The following is a 7,296-nucleotide window of genomic DNA, read 5'->3' as shown; positions in this document are numbered from 1 at the left end:
CCACAGAAACTGTGTGAAGTAATAAAAAATGTTTGTTGTGGTTTCGAGCCACTAAATGTTCAGGATAATTTGTCACACAGTAGATAACGAATACAATGAACAGTGAAAACAAAACACAAATTGGGATCTCAATAACTAGGCCTCAGTGTGTGTGTGTGTGTGTGTGTGTGTGTGTGTGAGCATGGAAAATACTAGATGTGTTCACCTATTTATTAAAACCCAAAGGCAGGCATGTAGGGGTGAAGGTGGGCAAATCACACACCTGGTGTCCAGGAGGCTCTGTCTGGAGGGAACAGGCCATCACAATGCAGGGGGTGGACAGCAGGGAAAGTCCGGGGGGCTGTGACAGCCAAGAGATGGGGACTGTGACCCGACCCAACTTCAAGGGCAAGGAAGCTTTCCAAGTGGTAGTGACAGCTACTGTGAGTCTCTAAGGACCTGTAAGAATCTTCCAGGGGAAGGGGAGTTTGGGGAAGGGTATACCCGGCAAGGGAGCTGCATAGACAAAGGCCTGCTGGTGAGTGAGAGTACGTTGCCTTCCAGAAGTATAGATTGGTTTAGTGTGGTCGGAGCTCAGGGTGTGTGTGTGTGTGTGTGTGTGTGTGTGTGTTTGCACATGCCTGTGGAGGGGAGAAGGGTGAGCAGAGAGGACTGCAACAAGAGATAAACAAGTCCAAATCCTAGCTTAGCATGCCCTAGGTATGGGATTTTTGGACAGGTCGCCTTTCCTATCTGAGCTTTGGCCTCCTTATTTCCAAACTGGGAATTCATTCAATAACACATTTGACAAAGACCTTACACTATGCCGGGCCCTGGGCTACGTGTGGGAACAAACACCATGATGGCACCCAGAAGAACCTAGGTTCTCTGGGGGCCTAGAGCTGAGTGTAGTCCAAATGTGTATGTGTCCTTGTTTTCCGCCAGCCTCCGTGCTCAGCCTTGGGGCCAACATTCTCTTGGGGGAAGGAAGGGGGGTTTCCTCTTGTCATCTCTGGGGCTTTGGGCAGCTAATGAGTGTGTTGCCAATAACGTTGAGCCTCTTCTCATGGCTGCACTTTGAGTTCAGAAGGGTGTGTGTCTCGTACAAGTCTGGGGTCTGGAGTCAGAGCCTGGGTTTCAATCTTTAAAGCATTTCCAGTCATGTGACCTCAGGCCACTTACTTCTCCGTCTCTCTGAGCCTCAGTTTCTCCATAAACAAAAATGGGCATACTAGATGGACACGTATGTCAGAGGTCTGTGCAAGGATTAGGGTGATCACACAAGTTCTTGGACACTTGGCAGGTGGAAGCCAACCTTGTGAATACCTCTTAGTGGGATAAGTCAACGCACAGGACATCCTGGTTGTATCCTAGGGCGCTGCCGCCTGAGGGCCGGGTTCGAACTGTGTGACCTCGGGTCAGTATTTATTCTTTCTTTCCCTCCCAACTTCCTCATCTGCAGAATGGCAGTCCCCGAAAAGGCCCACTGCAACTGTTAAATGAGTCCACGTATGCGAAGTATTTTAGTGGGGTGCCCAGCATTCGGCAAAGGCTACGTAAGCGTAAGCTACTCTTCTTTTATTTATTTACAGTATTTTGCCGTTTTCTTTGCGGTTTGCAAAGAGGGGCAGGTACTGATAGGAGGAGCAGAAAGGAAGGGCTCTTGGACCCCCAAAAGGCAGTGCCAGCAAGGAAAGAGCCCCTCGTGTCTACACCCAGAGAGCGATCCCAGTTGTGTTTCCTCAGGCCCTCTGCAGGGCCGCCCTTCCTGTGGTCCAGGGAACCCAGGATGTGCTGAAAGCCCAGAGCCCATCTCTCTGCTTTTCATAATGGCACCTGCTCCCCAGTTCTCGCCTCCACCCGGCACTGGGGCCTCAGGGTGACGCGTGTGCTGGGTCAGCAGGCCTGGTGTATGTGTGGGAGGAGGGGTGTGCCGGGGAGGGCGGAGGCAGCCACCCTCTCTCCTGCCCCCCTGCCATCGGTGGGCCGCAGGACACAGACAAGCTCTGGGCTTAATTGGCAAATGGATTCTCGAGGGATAATTTCCTTGACATGCACCGTGGGAGGGTCTGCAGGCCTTAATGACCAGCTCGGCCTCCTAAATGTGTTTACCAAAAAATAAGGTTATTGATTCCACAGATATTTTTTTCCCCCTTGCCATCAGCCTATTAATGCGCGTTTTATGTAACAGGACAAATAGATCATGGTGTAAAGTCTTTTGAAAATCCCCTGTGAATGCTGTAATAATGCTTTAATGTATTAATCCCCTTAATCCTGTCAAACTTCCAAAAGAATTTCAGGACATGCTGACAGAAGATCTTGCTCCCAGCGCTGGCAGCCGCGGCTGCAGGAGGCGGCCGCTGCTTTTAACCTTTTGCGGGTGGGAGGCGACCGAGCTTGTAATGGGCGCAGAGTTATGAGCGCGCTTTGGAGAGGGTGGAAATAGAAGTGGGGCTGGTTCCCGCATGGGGGGAAGGAAAGGCAGCCCCTAGGGGCTCAAAACAGAGCTGGTTGTGCTGGACCCAGGAGGCAACGGTGCCTGGCGTTTACTGATTTCCCTCTCTCTGTGTCTCTCTGTCTCTGTTGGTCTCTATCTCTCTCTGCTGGGTGCCGAGCCCGATGCTTGGGCATCTCCACCAAAGCCCTGTGTGTGTGTGTGTGTGTGTGTGTGTGTGCGTGCGCGCGTGTGTGTTGCTGATGTCAGTTTCCATGTTGAGGATGTCAGTTTCCCCCTCGCAAGGTCACCACACGCTTCAAATTAGGGGCCCAGCCTGTTCCAGTATGACTCCGCTTTAACTGGCTTGTCTGCAGGGGCAGAGTGGGGAGGAGGGGTTCAAAGCTTGATCTGACCCAGAAACCCACGTCGCTTTCTTTCTTGTAGCCAGGACTTGGCAAACTTTTCTGCCAAGGGCCAGGAAGTAAATATTCTTGGTTTCATGGGCCACATGGTATCTATGCAAAGCCCTCAACTCTGCCATTTGGCGGGAAAGCAGCCAGAGTTCCAATAAAACTTTATTTATAAGACTAGGCGGTGGGTTGAGTTGGCTTGGGAGAGCCTACGTCTGAGCAACTGAACGCCCCAAACTTCGGACAGAACCTGCTGGACCCCCTGCACAGGTGTCTCTGAAGGCTGGCCTGCTTGTTTCTTCAGAAGGCCGTGTACCAACGACCGGGACGGAGGCTGCTGGCAGCCGCTGAGCCCTGGCCACGTCAGGGGATGTTTCTCTAGCTGCCCAGGCTGAGAACCGTGATCTGGCCTCCATACCTACCCCCCGCTCACCGGGCCATGAGAACTATCTCATCTCTCAGTCTCTCCAGACTCCCTCCCCTTGGCCCCGAGTCAGGATGGACAGAGGGGCACTCAGGTGCCCTGCTCCTGAAGGTGGTGAAGCCTCACTAGTCCAGGCGCCTGTGTCGCTCCCCGGGATCGCTGCAAACAGGGCCCAGACTGTTCCGGACACTGCGTCAGTGGGTCCCGTCCTTCCCCTCGAACAGGCCTCAGGGGCTGCGGATGGGCCTCGGGACAAAGCCCAAATTTCTCTCTTCTTTGTCTTCCAACCTCCTTCTCTGAGACCCCACCTGTTCCCTCAAGGGCACATTCCGTTCACCCTCTTCACCCACGTTCAACCTCCTGGGCTCCTTTACTGCCTCCGGGGAGGGCGCATGTCTTCTCTACAGGCACAGCTCCTTCCCTCTTTTCCTGGTTAACTTCTGCTCATCCTAGGCTCCCCCCTCCTCCAAGAAGCCTTCCTCCATCCACTACCTGAGGGAGATGTTGCTGCCCTCTACCCTGTGGGCCCACCATAGGGAGGAGACCTTCCCCACAAGGCTTGTGTGAAACTTAACAATAGCAGTTCAGGATCAGACAGGAGCATTGAGTCCATCCAAGGAGGAGTTAGGAAAGGCCTCTTGCGGAAGTGCTGTTTCCTTCAAGTCCTGTGGGATGATGAAGAGTTATCCAAGGGAGGGGGATAGGAAAAGAGTATTCCAGGGGCACCCGGGTGGCTCAGTCAGTCAAGCATCTGACTTAGGCTCAGGTCATGATCTCCCAGTTCGTGGGTTCGAGCCTCGTGCTGACAGCTCAGAGCCCGGAGCCTGCTTCAGATTCTGTGTCTCCCTCTCTCTCTGCCCCTCCCTGCTCACGCTCTGTCTCCCTTAAAAATAAACATTAAAAAAAAAGTTTTAAAAGAAAGACTACCCCAGCAGAATACTGGTTATGGAAAGCCACCCAGTGAGGCTCTTTGCTGTCTATAGGATCACAATGGAACTTCTGAGCATGGCATTCAAGGCTCTCCAGCTTCTAGCTCCAGACTCTGGCCTTGCACGGATACCCCAGCATCGAAGTCATGGATTCCATGCAGTTCCTGCTTTGTGCTCTTGCTTTCGCAAAGTGAGATCTGCCCCATTTTATGGCGTATCTATCCCGGGACCCCAAGATGAAGAGACCCAATCAATTCCTGACCTCAAGGAGCTCACGGCTTAGCTGAAAAGAAGGCGTATCATCCCCAAATTGCGAGGGACACAAGGCAGGTGCTCTGGCATTTGTTGAGAGAGAGAGAGAGTACATGATTAGAGCACAAAGAGCCGAGGGGCCCGGAGGGTGGGGTAAACTGTGTGGGGAGCTGGGGCCATATTGGTTGATGGAGCTGCATGAGCTCAAGTCAGGAAGGGAAGGGTATGCGCCATGTTCCGGGACCAGTGGGAGGGTAGCTGTGGCTAGACGGTTGGCCTTGTGTGTGTGTGTGTGTGTGTGTGTGTGCGTGCGGTGGCGGGGCACGGGGAGGGGGGTTGGCAAGGACCGAGACGCAGATGGGAAGAGTCACAGGGAGGAAGGAGCCTCAGGGCCAGGTCAGGGTCACTGAATGCCAGGCTGAGGCATTATATTTATTGCCGTCCGTGAGGAGTCATCGAAAGAGTGATGTGGTTGGACGACCCGGGGGCGTGCAATGGACACAGAGGCCGACTCGGGTGGGCGTGCGGCACTGAGTTGCAGCCATGGTCCAGGCCTGGCGGTCGGGGGATGGGAGCGGAGAGGCGGTCCCTGGAAGCTGCAAGTAATAAACCGACCGATGTCAAGCTGAACAGAAGAGATTCAGGCCCCAAGTCAAGGTCCTCCCCGGGCAGGTGGGCCCTCCTGGAGCCACCCAGGGCCCGGAGGGTGGTGTGACCCAGTGCTCTTCGGGGCCCAGCTCTCTAAAGGGAGTGGAGGACTGGATTCGAGGGGGACGAGGTCGCCGGCAGGGATGAGGACTTCCTGTCACAACCTCATTCTGGGCCAGGCAACAAGAATGAGGCCAAGCGTGGCTGTAAGGAAGGCGAGAAGCCGGTGGGGGTCCACGACTAAGGGCCTTGCTTGGCATCACACAGGTAGAACGTGGCAAACGGTGGATTCAAAACCTTGAACCTGTTCTCTTGAGTGCTAAGCTCTCCAGGTATTTCCAATGGCTGAGGCATCTTTAATGGAGCCATGGCGGGCACTTCAATTTAGGGGCAGAGCCCCAGGCGGATCCTGGCAGCCAGCACCACAGGGCTCCTCCGTTACACACACATGTGCCCCTTTCCAGAACCCTCCTTGAGCTGGGGGCCCACTTTCCCACCTTAGCCCCTGACTCTTACCCCCTGCTTGGCCCTCCGGGCAGTCCCGGGTTCTGGGCTCCCTCTTCCTTCCCAGCCCTCCTCCTCCCCTGCACAATGCTGGAGGCTGCTGCCCTGGCCCCTCCTGGCTTCCCCTTCTACACACACACACACACACACACACACACACGCACACACTCACACACATGCATTTATTTCCTTTAATCTTTCTGCCTAGATCAATTTCTCCATTCCCCTAATCATTTTTTTCTTGTTCGCTTTTGAACTGCCTCCAATTTGTCTGCTTTGGCCCGGTAATGAGGTGCCCCCGAACGAAATGCAATATTCTGCATGTGACTTCGCCAGGGTCGTATGGATTTTCTTGCTAACTATCTCCTCGGACCCCGGGTGACAGGCTTTCTTAGTGTAGCGACTCTATTAGTGATAGGGCTCTTCTAAAGATGCTGGTAAAACTCACCAAGTTGTAGAATACGAAGCCAGGGGCACCGGAAGCTCTGGCACTTTCCATCCCCACTTACGTGGGGCTTTTTAAATGTTTATTTTTTGAGAGAGAGAGAGAGAGAGAGAGAGAGAGAGAGAGACAGAGCGGGAGCAGGGGAGGGGCAGAGAAAGAGGGAGACACAGAATCTGAAGTAGGCTCCAGGCTTGGAGCTGTCAGCACAGAGCCTGACCTGGGGCATGAACTCACAAACTGCGAGATCATGACCTGAGCTGAAGTCGGACGCGATACTGAGCCACCCAGGCGCCCCTACTTGGGGCTTTTTACTCCCCCTTACCTTTACCTGTTCTCTTCCCTTGGCCGGGGATGCCTTTCTCTCCCACTTTCCCCCATTCCTGTGGTTAATACCTGTGCTGTCTCTATGACCGAGCTGTAATATGGTCACCTCCTCCAAGCCTGCTCTGATTTTCAGGCGGAATTCAGGTGCTTGTCCCTGTGCTTTTCTTGCAGAACAGGCACAGCCTCTGCCCGGGAGCTGAAGTCTAATGGGTAGACAGATACAATCAAATAAACATACAGATACACAATCCAAACCAGAGGAAAGGCCACGTATAGGGAGGTATGAGAGTTTATGACAAGTAGGGTCAGAGGAGCTGACGTGGGAGGGTCAGTAAAGGCTTCCGTGAGGAAGTCTCCTTGGTGTTGAGCTCTGGTTATTAGAAAGGTTTTCCTTATGTGGAGCAGAACCTGTTGTCTTCTAACCCTGACCTCTTGGTTTAACCCTCTGGAGACACACAAATGTGGTCTGCTCTGTGAAAGGTCTTCAGAGATTTCAAGTTACGATCAGGCTTTTTGTGCCCTTTTTCTTTCATGTTTAAAAAGGATATGATTATGGGGCACCTGGGTGGCTCAGTCTCTTAAGCGTCTGACTCCTGGTTTCGGCTCGGGTCACGATCTCACAGTTAGTGAGTTCGAGCCCCACATCAGGCTCTGAGGTGACCATGCGGTGCCTGCTTGGGATTCTTTCTTTTTCCCCCCTTCTCCCTGCCCCTCCTGCTCTCTCTCTCTCAAAATAAAGAAATAAGTTAAAAAAAAAAGATGTGATTATGGAATCTTGAGCCATCTTGGTTATTTGGTCACCCTTACCTGTATGAGCTCCAGTTTTAAGTAATCTGTTATAGGATTGTTGTAGGGGAGTGGAGAGAGGGAGAGAAAAAGAGAGAGAGAGGGAGAGATGAGAAGAAAATGAATAAACACATGGGCAAAGATCAATAGATAGATGC

Source organism: Panthera tigris, chromosome D4 (assembly GCF_018350195.1).
Source record: "Panthera tigris isolate Pti1 chromosome D4, P.tigris_Pti1_mat1.1, whole genome shotgun sequence".
Taxonomy (NCBI): Eukaryota; Metazoa; Chordata; class Mammalia; order Carnivora; family Felidae; genus Panthera; species Panthera tigris.
The sequence above is the reverse complement of the archived record's forward strand: the minus strand, read 5'-3'. Positions refer to the sequence as shown.